At 44.1% G+C, this 14157-nt stretch overlaps 1 protein-coding gene and 1 long non-coding RNA gene across 4 annotated transcripts in view; one reads left to right on the top strand and one right to left on the bottom strand.

Moving 5' to 3' along the window:
* Positions 1-14157, top strand: part of LOC122574448 (spermidine synthase) — a 189949-nt gene that overhangs the window by 11232 nt on the left and 164560 nt on the right. The window lies entirely within an intron of this gene.
* LOC122574455 overlaps positions 1-14157 on the bottom strand; it is a 58713-nt gene that overhangs the window by 9501 nt on the left and 35055 nt on the right. For both annotated transcript variants that reach the window (XR_006319065.1, XR_006319064.1), the window contains exon 3: positions 11214-11265. This is a non-coding gene — a long non-coding RNA (uncharacterized LOC122574455). The remainder of the gene's footprint in view (positions 1-11213; positions 11266-14157) is intronic.

Raw genomic sequence — 14157 nt, 5'->3', positions numbered from 1 at the left:
ATATATATATTATTGTACAACGTACAATATAATACGTTATATTATATTATAAAATACAGGCTGCATCTTTTTCAAGATCGAAGCTGTGTTGTTTATTATTAACGGCGTGAACGCAAAGATTTTGAATTTAATCGGACATCTGATTTAATTAATATTCAGGGTACTAGCCCATTGGAATCTAGCCACAATAACGAACGGCGATTTACCGGCTACCGCGCTTGCACAGACTTTTAATCGCCAAGGTAACAGCCATCTATGGAACGAGCGGTTCGATCGAATCGTCATTTCGTTCACGAATCCAAAATGCTCATCTCGGTCTGCACGATCGTGCTATAAACCGCTGGGTAACGTGCTCAAGTTAAAAAACGCCCGACTCGCAAGCAACAAAACGACCAGCCACAATAATGCGGCAGGATACCGAAGGGACGAGTCTCGGGTTTCTTAAGCAGATTTCGTGTTTTTGCCCGGCGAGAAGGAAACTCCGTTTGTTATACCGTAACGGAAATCGTGGACGTAACACGCGTTACGTTTAAACGTGGCGACGAGACAACGATACGTCCACTATTTCCCGTTTAGATGCGCGGCCCACGATAGATAAGAAGACAACAGGATAAAACGAAAACGCCGGCTAACGTGTAAATTTTAAGCACTTGCCATTCCCCGCGTAAACTGTATTCCCACTTATCTCTCACTCTCGCCTCGTTCCGGTAGTCACCCCGCGCCTTCCTTCAACTTCCGTCCTTTCCACCCTTGAATTTCCATTTTCGCTTCAAGTTGGCCGACTGGCGCAAACGCGATACGGAAAGACGAAGAAAGAGTCTGGAAGGCGACTGAGCGGAAGAAGGAACGAAGGTTCGAAGGCCGTTTCGTCGCCGCTCACCGCGTAAGTTTTGCGAAAAAGTCGTTTCGATCGAATGGAATCGTCGTCTTTAAGCAGCGAATCGGGCAGACAGCCGGTTCTCTGTTCCAGCTGTTTCTTTCGGAACAACGTTCTATTATCCCCTCGTGCACCTCCCACGGGGGATTACCCGCAAACGTCTCCCTCTCGGAAATTTTCCGATGACAAACGAGCCGTTAGAGAAGCGTACGGATTTAGATTTCGGCTCCGCTTCGTCGTTTGCCGCCTGGTGGAAATTTTTCTACCACACTAGCACCACCTCCCGACCAGTTACGTGAAATACCACGAAGGGAATAGGAAGGGGGAGAATGGTGGACGAGCGCGTGTGTGCGCGCGTGTAAGGGCTGAGAGTCGAGAAGTTTCTCTCGCGGTAACTTCATTCTAATTTCCAACGGGAACGGGCTTAAGAGAAAAATAATTCACCGGATATTTTCGAATAAATTTCCTGCACGCAATGGGAGAGTCTGCGAAAGCGAAAGAAAAAGAGGGTTAGCGAAGGGGGAAAAAAAAGGACGACGCGGCGTTAAGCAGCCAGCCCGGTTTTCTACGGGGGTGTAAATTATGCTCTTCTTACAGGCCGCTACGCGGCAGTTTTCACTCTATCCGGTACCGGCCGGCCAGCGTGTATTTATGTTACGAGTTATTAAGAGAAAGTTTCAGGTTTTACGTCGACTAACGTCCCACACGATGAGCTCGCTGGAGAAACGGCCTGCCGGTCTTCTAGGCGATATTAAAGCCAGCTACAAGATAATCGAATCGCAAGACGCGCGTTTAGAACAAAGAGTTCATTTTGAAGTCATCCGATTGTTCTCAACCCTTTCCGATCCTCCAAACATTTTTCCATAGAAATAAAAATTCCGTCTCTTTGTAGGAAGAAACGTCAGCGACGATCCAGGTTTACCTACGCAGCATTAAAATAAGAGAATCGTGTAAACGGCCGATTGTGCGTTACCGCGCACTGACATCATTTTTCGCGGATCCGCATCCTCTCGTAAGCTCGAACGAAAACATCGCGTTAAATTAAATTCAGCAAATACATTTGCAAAGTTTTGTATGTAGCGTTCAACGTGCACGGAATTCGTTTGCTTCGCGGAAATCGCGTTTCCTCCCCTGCCGCGCGGACTAGCGATTGCTTCCGAACACCGATGGATCGCGTGGTTGTTTCGTATAAAACGATTTCCACGAGTTCCACGCGGTTACGTTCCTTTCTGCGAGTTGCCTTCGAAGCTTCTCATTGTACGAACTATAAAATATCGCCCTGACGATATTTTATAGTTAGTATAGTATTTCTTTTACCGACGAACGTTAATAACTTTCCAGCAGCTGAAAAATAATAATTGCTCAGCTTCATCGCCGTAAATAATCGCCTCTCGATTTTATCGTTTAAACGATTGTTTCAGAAGCTTTATTCAAACTCTTTCTTTAAACGTTAAATATTTGACCAGAGTACACGATTATGAGTACCCGGGAGGGAGAATTTGTTCGCTCTGCCACGAGAAGATCAAGCGGAATCGGTTGTGGAATCAGCATCGAATTACATACACGGACGGATGAGGCAAGGAAGATAAGCGTAAGAAAAGTCCTACACGAAGGCAGTTGTTCGGCAGTTATTTCAGAAACCAGGCTTCAGAACCATGCTGTCATCCCTCTGAAACCGCTATCGAATGTCCTTCGAGTGACTCGGCTCTCTCGATCTCCTCCTGTCTTGTTCGCTTTTGGTAAAATCGATCGATCCCCCGACAGATAAGATTATACGGTGGAGCGATCGTAAAGGAATACCGCAAACGCGTCGCGTCGGTGCTCGTCTCCCGGATTCTTTTGCACCTTCGTCCCTATCGATAACAATGATCGCACGATACGCGTAAGAAGCCTTATACGCTAAAGGATCGCACAGGAAACTGAGGAAAAAACGAAAGGGGTGCAAGGGACGAAGAAGGATCGTGCAAATTTAACGCTCGCTCACCGAACGAACGCTGAGCTGCGTTCTACGTGCCAAGGTTCGATCGAATGAAACGCCAGTACCACGTGTAGCTCAGAGCATAGAATGTGCATAAAGTTTGAAAATATTAACTAATAAGCAGTTAAGATAAGAAATAAAAGAAATAGGAAGGAAAATGAGATTTATGCGCTAGACGCGCCTCCGTTCGAACCGAATAGACCGAAAGTCGATGATAAAAATAAAAATTGACGGAAGCTCGTAGAGGTAATATCGGGGGAACGAGAATAGCGACGCACGTACTTCGTAATTCGAGAGGAAGCGGGGCCAACATCCTGTTTTAATATATTTCCGGAAGGTTACGGCTATCGAATCGCACGAGTTTGTGGTTTCGACGCTCCGTTGCTTTTGCATCCTTCGCCACTACCGCTGCCACCATTGATGTCATTGTCGTGATTCTCCTTCCTTTGTTTTTCTCTATTGCCTTGTTAGACTCTAAACGTTCGTAAACATCGGTGAAATATCTCGCCAACCAGAAATCTCGAATTCGTATTTATACAGACAAGAATCGTTTATATTTCTATTCTTTGATCCGAATTACTTTCTTTCTACTCTTTCGTATCGCTAATACCTTTATAACAAAATCAACGTTACGTTAAAGAGTTATTTGCGAAGCGGGAGTTTGTCAAGATATCGTACGACTATTTTCGCTTTCCAAGAGACGCTTACAGAGCGAATGAAACAAACGAAAGAAAATTGGTCGACCACGCAAAGACCCCTTTTACCGGGGGGAAAATTATTGTGCTTCGCGAGGATAAAAGTTCAGCGGCTTGGCGTACGAAACAATTTCCCGACATAAAAAGTTAAAATATCTGCGTATGACTGGGACGGCGCGACGCGTAACTCGTTCACAAAACGCGGAGCAACTTTCTTTCCGGGGAGTCTTAACTTGTAAACTTTATTCCCCCATAGTTCGCCTTAAAACCGTCGGGCTTGGCCAAATCTTCGTTGAGATGGCATCGCTTCTTAATTAAAATGCAACCTACGTACAAATATTCGTCGAGCAGCAAGCTGTGTTTACCTACCAGCCGAAAAAGAAGAGACCGAACAAGAGGGGGCAAAAGATAGTAAAAGGAAGATGGCCAGATATGGGAACGTTTACCCGCAGCGGTTGAATTTTACAGGAAGAAACGATCGTAACCGCTGATTTCGGTCACATAGTCGTGGCACGAGCAAAGGGCTCCACGAGAAAACCGAGGTTATCATGACCGGCATGACAAACCATGATTACAATAATTCTTTCCTTTATTCAAACAACAGACTTCCTCTTTCATCTTTCTCGACGATCTCGAACGCGCTCTCCTCACTTTTCGGATGCTAATGGAACGAGAACGAACCGCGAGCCAACGACCTGAAAACGCTTGGAAAGTTTGGTTTCTGATTTTCTCGGTTTCTCCCGAACTACCCTACGATCGCGTAACACTGGAGATAAGGGAGATACGTATTCGAGCCGAACTTAAATATTAGCCTCTCCAATTAGAATTCCGATATTACAGCTTTCGCGTGTCGGAAACGACGTTTTCCGCGAACATTATCTCCGAGAAATTAAGACTCTTCGGACGGTAAAGCGGAATTATAACATAGAATTTTCAAAGTCTCTATGGAAATCAAGGGGGGAAAAAAAGGGAAAGGAAAGGAAGGCAATAGGACAAACGATCGGTGGTTCGGCAAAATCGGATCTGGAGCGGTTCGGAAGGCCGAAGAGTGTAAATTGTGAGAGGGATGCGCGTAGCACGCGGTGATTGAAATCATTCTCTACGCGCCTGTACGCGAAGGATCGAATGGGAACGAGCGACCGGGGCGAAGTATCGTTACCGAGTCGCAATTAAAAGAATCGCTTCTCTTCCCTTCTCTAAAAGTCGATAGCAGAGCAGATCCTGAACCGGCCTAAAGAAACCTTTCGATCGAAGAAGTCTCTTTACGACAAACGTTGTTTGGCCTTTCACGTTATTCTTCCGTCAGCGGCATAGCCTTCGTAAATGACAAATTTCTTTGAATCTTTCCGAAGCTTGAAAAAAAGCTTTCCTATTATCATTATCGCCTATCGTCCGTGCGCGCGCCATTACGTTCGTGGAAAACGTTTCGAGCAGACTCGGGTACAGCAAGAAAAAACAAAATACATGGCAGGAAGAAAGGGGTTGAGAAAAATGAAAGGGAAAGAACAAATCGACAGACGTGTACAATCTGGTAGAGAAAAAGGAAAGTTTTCTCCCTGGTCTTGAAAAATTTCCCGTTTCCTGCGTGTATTCGACGCTCGACGAAGTGCCACTCGACGTTCAATTTCACGTGAACACACGCCGAGGAGCGGTTCTTTTCCAGCGATAAACAGATTCCGTCGTAAAACCGTGAGCTCGCGCATAGGAGTCTCGATGGTACGCGCTGGATAAGTGGCACGAGCCTTCCTTTCTTCGCTCTCTTCGTTTCGCGGTGGCATGGCAATGGAAAAGTAGTGGAAACCGAGTCGAGACGAGTCGCGTCTGTTGAGATTTTTTCTGCGGAGGAGTTAGTTTCGAACTAAAGCTAATACCGATGACGGCTGCGCTGCTGTGATGCGGGGAAAGGAAACGGTCGCGAGATGACAGAGAGAAAGAGAACAGCGGATCTAAAGTGGCGTTCGCGAATGAGAAAGAGGAAGAAGCCTGTGACCTGACGTTTATACGGGGTGTCTCGCGAACGCATGGATTCGGCTCGATGGCGTCGATGTTCAATTAACTTGTACGGTATTTCGTTTCTATTGAAAATCTTCGTTCCTGGCGTTTACATCGTTTACCATTCCGAATGCTTTATGGCTCGTGCAACGTCGTGGCTTGTATTCGATAAGCCGCCTTTCTCCTAAAAGAAGCGAGCAAAATTTCACTCGTAAAGATTTAAAGCGTCTTTAGGTGTTTCCACGAAAAATAAATTGCGAAATAAATCGACCTGTCGAGCAACGCGAAACACAGAGAAAATCGTCATCAGCGCAGATTATTCCACGTAGCGCGAGGCAAAAAATCCAGCTGGAAAAAGTTCTTCTTCTATAAAAGCGTCTGTTCCGTGATTCGTCAAACATCGAGCCGAGGACGATTCCACGTACGAAATCGAGGAAACGAAACGAGAAAAGGGGGAAAAAGAGACGATGGACGCGCGATAAGTCAGAAAGGACGGGCGTAGCGAAACAAACGAACAAAGCAGAGCTGCTACCGGTATCTACGGGATGGGAATATTCGAAAAAAAGAAAAAGAGAAAAGAAAAAAGACGAAGGATCGTTTTGGAAAACGCGAGAATCGGATAAGGGTCGTTAGATCGGACACCCTGTATACCCACGTAATACCGCAGAAAGTCTGTATCGTGTACAAAGCCAGGCTGGGAGAAAGAGGAAGAGTGGAGAGATGAAAAGAGAGTTCGGAGGTGGAGGGGCGAACGAAAGAGTAAGAGAAAGAGAGGTGAGAAAAAAGGATAGAGAGAGAAAGGTGGAGGACGATAAAGGAGGATGGATGGCGATGGCGATGTCGATGGAGGAAGAGGGAAAGAGAGGGCGGACTATGCCCGATAAAAAGCCCTGATTCCCACGAGCGTGGATAGCCTACGATGAAAACCTCTCAGCTCGCCGACCACGGCACGGCATTAGAACGTCCACGAGTACCATGTCGGATTTTTCGTCCGCAGACACTATAGCTAACAGCGTAGAACGAGAAAGACAGATACGAGGCAGCGAGAGCGGCGGTAGCAGCAGCAGCACCACCACCACCACCACCACCACCACCACCACCACCACCACCACCACCACCAAGCATCCACGTAACGATTCGTTCTCATTGTACGTGTTTACTAGGCTATGATTATGTAATCACTGGCAGCTTCTACGAGTTTGAGCATTGTTCAAATCGTCATTGTCTTGCTCGTTGAAGACTTCTCGCTCGAACGTTTTCCCTTTTCCTTTAACGCTCGTCTCCACGACGTGTTCGACGGTAAACGGAATTCCAGCTTCCCTTGTTTCGCGCGAAATGACGCGAAACGCCAATTTCTCTGCTCGAGACGAGCACTTGCGATCGGGTTGTTAGATGGACTGGACGGCCGAAAGAAGCGAGAAGGAGATGCGTTTAAACGGACGAGTACGGGACACTCTGTTCCACATTTCCGAAGATGCTACAGAGATTGCGGGCTTTTAAAACGAGTCGAATTGCGTACCAAGTTTGCCCGAAGATCAACGACATTGTGGACATCTTTGGAGAATAATCCGAAAGTCTGAAGTTTCTCACTCGAAATACAAAAGGAGTTCTGAAAGCGGAGGAAGATGAAAACAGAAAAGGTGAAAGGCTCTGGTATGTTAATCGGCTGCAGGTTGAAATTAAGGAAACAAGAGGAGAACGAAAAAAGAAATATCATTTCTCTGGAGTTTTATTCCAATTCCTCGAGTGCGTCTGTCGGTAATCACTACGCTGGATTTCTTTTGTAGAGTATTATAGAGGAAGAGGAAAGTCTCTCTCTCTTTCTCTCCTCTCGTCTTTTATATTCCCTCGCTATCGTGTTACAATCAATCGCTTTGTCCCGTCGACGTTGTGCAGTCTGTTTAAGCTGATGCTCGACTAACAATATATTCGACAGAGGGAACAGAATGTTCTTCCGTGAAATCGATGCACGGCTGTTTCTCGGCCCTGGCGTCGGATAAAATAAAAGATGCCTTCGAACTCGAGCGTAGGATAATGCGACAAGGTGTGTGCGCACAACCCTCGTTCGATCGAAAGCTTCACACGGGGATGCATATTCAGCGGGCGCCGCGCAAAATTGACACGCTCCCGCGCCGGAATCCCGTGACAACCTGTACCTCCAATTTAAACGGTTCGACGGAACGAATGGAAAGGAAATTTGGGGTCTATTGTCCTCCAAGAAAGAAATAATTCTCGAGATTTACAACTCGGGCAACCTGTAGCCGGCCTTGGAATTATATCCGCTTCGGAATTTATGATTCTTCCGACTAACTAGGAAACTTGCTTCTCAAATTTTATTCTCCGTCGGAAAGAGAAAGAAAGATTGCGTTGAAACGAGGAACGTTTGATGCAACGCTGATCAAGCCCCGAATCATGAACACGAAATTGCACAGTATCACGCGTTACGACCACCTCGCGAAACCAATCACCAGACGCTGTAATCCGACGATGTTCGTTGGATTTTCAATCTCCCGAGCCGCGAACCGTTAATCTCCGCGTGTATTACCCGAGCGTGTCTAGCGGTAATTGTCTAATCACTGTTATCCGTTTAATTGCATAGCGCGTTATGCGTTTCGTGCGCGCTCCGTGAATTCAGCGTTCGTGGATTCTAAAAAAAAAAAGCAGGTTAACGTCGGTTGGTTCGATCGCTCGAGAAATCGATAGAACCGAATCGTTTTGATAGAAGAAAAGCTCCGCGCGCGCAGAAATTTCTAACAATATCTCGTGCAAGAAACGGATGGACAAGAACTCTGAAATATATCCAGTCGGCACAAGCAACGATACCACCGCCGCTTTTAGTATCTCCGTCGCTTCCTTCCCCTTCTACGATCTTTTACGATCCGCACCGTTACGTACGTAGGTACGACCTTACCACCGCAGCGTAAAGTTCTTTTCTTTTTTAAAGTTCCCGAACTACGGTTGTACGGCTCGGTAGAATCGAAAGTAAACCGGCATTAAGGGTATTCGTATCGATGGAACGGCTAAAGTCTGGTGAAGATCGATCCTCGCTCGACTCGGAGCCAACTGTGTTCGACCACCTTAACCGATGTTAAGGATTAAAGCTTCGATGGAGAACAATCGATCGTAAGTGGATAGGCAAGGAAATAGGGAAAGGAGAGACGGAAGGGTCGTCCAAGTTCCTTCATGGAAAGAAATCCGGTGGCGTGATTATCGGGCAGACACGATCGAGGAATTGGAATCACGCTTGAACACGGTATGGCCGTTCTTTCTAATCCGCGACGAGACAAGAACCGGTCGATAAACGCGCTATATATCAGAGGCCTGGAGTACGCCGACGGGATGAGAAAGCTGAAAGGGCTACCGATGAAAAAAAAAAGCCAGCGAAAATCTGCAGGCGTTTGCCCTACATTACCCTACCCGCGAAAATTTCTGATATTTCGCGTTACCTGGCTCCTGTATCTCTATACGAAACGTATAGAATTCGAAGAGATCAACGGAAGCGGATTGGAGGTAGAGGCCGGAAAGCTGGAACATCTGAAATTCCGAATTGGAAGAAGGATCGAATCGAGTAGATTCTCCGTGTGTCGCTTCGTGATTCGTGCGGTGGTATTCTTCTGGTAACTAGATTATCGGAGTAAGTTGGAAAGGAATTTCACTCGATGGAATGGCTGGAAGGAGAATAGCCTATGCTACTGTACTCGGAGAAATTGCCCATGTTCGATTCCGAATAACTGATTCAAAATGTTTTTCGATATTTTATTCAGGTATCGAGCGGTTGCGTGAAATTGTCGACTGGAATTCGATATTTCATCGAGGTACGAAGGGGCTCCGATGAAACTCGATACATTTGCATTTGCATAAGCTGCGTGGAAACTTCGCGGGCTATTCGCAATTTGTATCGTTCGTGTGAGCTCGAATATTTACTTGCGAGCAAATTAAGTTTCCTTACTCGTATCTTTTATTTCCTTCGTTGAGATATTTGTCGAATATTTCAACGAAGAGCGCAGCCTTTTTCTTTTCTTTTTTACCAAAGTATATCGATCAAATTCGAAATAATAATCGTAAAATTCTACAGACGAAAGCGTACCGTACAAGCTACAATTTATATAAATAAATATAAATACGCGAGCATCGAGAACTGCGAACCTTTTTCAGAGAATCGAGCGGGACCTTCCTTTTAAATTTCACGAGAAACAAGTACATGGAAACGGCGTGCCCGTTTCAATTTAAATATCAATTGGTTCGGGGAAGAAGATAGAAGACTATGTTGAATGAACGGAACGGATTAAACGAGCCGAGAAATCAGGTGAAAGGTTGAGATACAAATGGATGCGTCTGAGAACAGCAGTCAGCAAGGCTGAAAGAACCCAGAGCCGTTACTGCTCGTACTTTCAAGGGAAAAAGAGATACGAAACGGTTTATTCTCAGCTCGCGCGTATTTTCTTTTGGATCGAGATACAGCGGCGTTCCTCCAGAGAATGTATTATTTCTCATTGCGAAGATGCGGATCGATAATGTTCGTCTCGTTTATACAGAAGGCTCTCTGTGGCAGACACTCGTTCCGTGAACATTGTGATGCAACGCGTTGTGACTGATTGTCCTTCGTTCGACTGAAAAGCCTTTGTCACCGTACACATACACGCTCTTTGCTGAACGCGTCAGCTTCCGGAGACGTGCAATCGCAGGCGCGGTAAACCGAAAACGAAAGAGTAATCGACCTGCCCGTTCAATTCTTACATTCTGCCGGAATCTCTGTCGCTCGTCCAACGAAATTACGTAACACGCAAGTACGCGATTCGTCCATGGGCGCGCGACTTCGACCATTGCGAGAAAGCGCAATTTCCATCGGGCCTCTTCTGAAAATGCATTCGAGATTTCTCTGTTATCTTTCCAGTATCGCTTCCAAAAGCCTTAATTCCATTGTCGAGAAATTTTAGTTGCCGCCGAAACTCTTAACGTCAATTTCGATAAGTCGATCTCTCGAACTCTCGACGAACACCCTCTTTCATGGCTGCGCGGTACGGCGCGGCGGAGTAAAGTAAACCAAGACTTTGCACCCAAAGAAATACAATGACCCGCTTCGAAGGCTGACCGAACTCGATTGTTCGAGCCTGCCAGCTCGCCGTATAAAATCCAAGAATTACTCTTGAATGTAAGTGGAGTTACCGTTCAATGAATTTATAGGGGCTGGCTTAATTTCAGGCGTCAGCTTAACTCGCGGCGAAGGGTAAATTAGATAGAAGAAGACAACTCTCTTCCATAATTTAATGCGAGGAACTCTGCGTTTACTCTGATGCTTTAATTCCAACCACTCGGCGCGCGCTCTTCGGCAAAGGAAAATTGAGGGTCCGTTGATAAATCGAGATTACGGGCTAACCGTTGCCTCGAGCTCGCTACTTTCTATGGAAAGAATGGCACGGACATAGCCATGAGAAATCGTTGCTCCACTCCGCTTGTTATCTTTCTGTAGAATATAGAACGTAAATTATACGAGCCCAGTGGTGGTAATCTCGAGGAAATCGGAGGAATCCTGCGTAATATGTATGTGTTTCGAAGATAAGCGAAGCGATTGTGATGCAACTTGATTCGTTATGTTCTTAGGATTATTGACAGGAATATTATCGGTAAGCTAGTAAGCTAGTAATTTCTTCGACTCGTGCGTGCTGCTTACCAAAATCTCCAAGTATATACGGTTTTTGACTGCCAATTTTTCCGATTCGTACCTGCAACAAATTATATTATTATTATGTATTATTAATACGGCTGCAGATGTTAAGATTATTAGCTTTAAAATTCCTCTTTATTGCTGGAAGCATTCGATGATACGAATTTGCTAATGCCTTTTCTGCGATTAAATACGATACTTTGTCAATTTGAATAGAACATAGGTTGCTACGTAATGATACATTGGTTGACCTCGACACGTGTGAAAAATGAGAATGCAAACACTCGTGATTAATTGCAACGTACGTTGTTTCTTCGCTTATTTATCCTTCGAATTTCTGGCAGAAAAAATATCCGTAACACGAATTCTTTCCACTCGATTTTGTCGTATAAATCTTTCCAGATTTGCCAATGTGTCGAACTAATAGCAGATAAATAATGGATTTTCCGTTTCTTCCATAATCGAAATTTGCACGCCTTCTAAAGAATAATATGCTGTAATAGTCGAATAAAATTCGCAGAAAGGAGAGAGAAGAAATATTTATTCGCGAAATCAGTGAAAGAATCAACAACAAGAAATAACATTTCCCTGGATGACATGGTCTGAAAAGCAAACAAACGTATCGGCGACACGCAGGCAAATCTGGATATTACTTTGGTACATATTTCGTGTTTCCAGTCCTCTTGAGCGTGGAACCTCTCCCTGCAAATTCGATGCAGTTTGAGATAGTAGCGGATAACACAGGAATTCGGAAGGGTAAAGTCGGGGGATAAAGGGCAAAACCAGCTAGAAGAAAAGTCCAGATTTTCAATTCGTCGAATACATACGAAAGACGACAGAATCTCGATTCTATGCGCATCTTTCGTGACCGATCTCCGTGAATCTTTAATCAATCAATGGCTAAACCGACGATCTCCTTTTCTTAATTCTACTCTCGTACACGCTTTCTTTCGCTAACGACAGAGTTGTAGGTTTTAACCTCATTACCTTTCCGTATGCAGACATAGGTTTTTTGCGGTTTGTTGACAAATTGCAGCTAAACCAAAGAACTGGGCTAAAGCGCTTGAAATCTTTATATCGATAAAAATAAACATTCTTTTGAAAAACATTCCAGAGAGAGAAATTTTGCCTGGCTCGTCGATTCTTCGAATTTCCTAGCAGAAACGTATAACGCAGTAATAAATAATCTGGATATCTGGAGAATAGCAAACGCGGGCTTGGAAATACTTTAAATGCGTCTATACACGAACAAAAGAGGCGAATCCCGAGTGCGGCAATGTTCATATTGGTCTCGTAGGTCCGCCTGGAACTACTGGATTAAATTTCGTTGGAAAAATTCACGAGGCAAGCAGAGAAAAGAGATCCCCAGGCGAACACGATGCTGCATACGAACGGTTCTATCTTATTTGTTTTGTATGTTAAACAGAACTGTATATAATGGCACGCAGCGTTCGCAGATGAAATCGTTGGACGCACGTGCCCGTTTCTCGGACTCTCCATACATATCCTTGTTATTTATGACATAACAGAAGAGTGTCTGACACGAGGAAAGAAAGGGACGACAGGTCAGACACCAGCTTATGATAAAATCGAATTTTGTTCCGATCGGATGGGAGAAAGCAAGCTAAAGCGAACAAAAGAGAATATCTGTAGCACGGTAGCCGTTCGATTTTGATACTTTTGAATTATTCACTGGCAACTGTCTTATTTCCTTGGTACAACGTGCGATTTGTAACGTCACCGAACAAATTGTCACCTGTTACCGAACTTTTAACCCTTTTAATCCGAATTTCCAATCATCTAGAATACACCAATAGAGCGACGTCTTCTTTACGCCTTTTACCATTACACGCCCTTTCTACGAATTTATCGTACGCGTTATTATCTGCTGACGTCATAATGATGTCAGAGAGGAAGTGCGTGATTGTACCAAGCGTCGGAAGAAAACAAAAGATACGTATTTCGCAAACTAGAGAAATACGCGAAAGTGTTGCAAAAGCGACAAGAATCTACGATCGATGGCATCAAGAAATAGTTTGAAGATTACTCGAGTATTTCAAAGAGTGGAAAATCTTTAAAGGAATTGGAAAATAAATATTTAACCATTGTTGTATAGCAACGATTTCTATTAACATAAAGTAACGATAGAGGAATGCCTGTACCTGGAACTACGTTATGCGAAGAAGTTTCGAAATGATACGTATTGCTATCAAACATTTCAAGTTCTTGTGTCGTAAGAAAGAAAATTGCAATGATAATGACGATGAAAAGCTTCGTTATTTCCAAGTGTTTGTGGCATTAGAAAGAAAATTTAGATCGAAGTACGAACAGAATGTAAATTCAACGTAGCTTGAAACAACAAATTTATTTAATTTGATAGTGAGAAAGATATAGAATTCATAAATAATTTTTGTATTATTTTCTACATAGGATAATTCTAGGAGAAGAAAGTGTTCTACTATCCGAAAATTCTCCCATCCGAATAGTTATATGTCCGGAGTATAATGTACCGGAGATTCTACCGTATATGTATATGTATATGTATACGTACGCCGTACAAACAGTTGCGAGCAAAAGAATTTTTCTTTCGTTATTTGTTCTTTTCGATCGAATACATCAAACTAAATATAGATTCTATACATAATGATATAATTGGAGCACTATAAAGTTATGGGCAGCTAGCTTTCGTAGCAACGAATATTTGATCAATTGTTTCTATAGAAGAAAAATGTTACGTTTTTCTTCTGAACAAAGCATTATAAGGAATAAATGTTTACGAAGCAAGCAAAAGAAGTGAGAACGAGCTATAGCGCTTTCGAAGAATAATACGTTTCTTCTCTTAGCAGAAGACTTTTCTGCCCCTACAAAAACATGACCTAAATTCAGAGGCACTGATAAAAGGGAAGTACTCTGGCTCGAACCTAGTTGCAGAACGCCGTTTGATCTTTAT

This window comes from Bombus pyrosoma, linkage group LG13, assembly GCF_014825855.1.
Source record: "Bombus pyrosoma isolate SC7728 linkage group LG13, ASM1482585v1, whole genome shotgun sequence".
NCBI lineage: Eukaryota > Metazoa > Arthropoda > Insecta > Hymenoptera > Apidae > Bombus > Bombus pyrosoma.
Note: the sequence above shows the minus strand (reverse complement) of the source record. Positions and strands in the feature narration are given on the sequence as shown.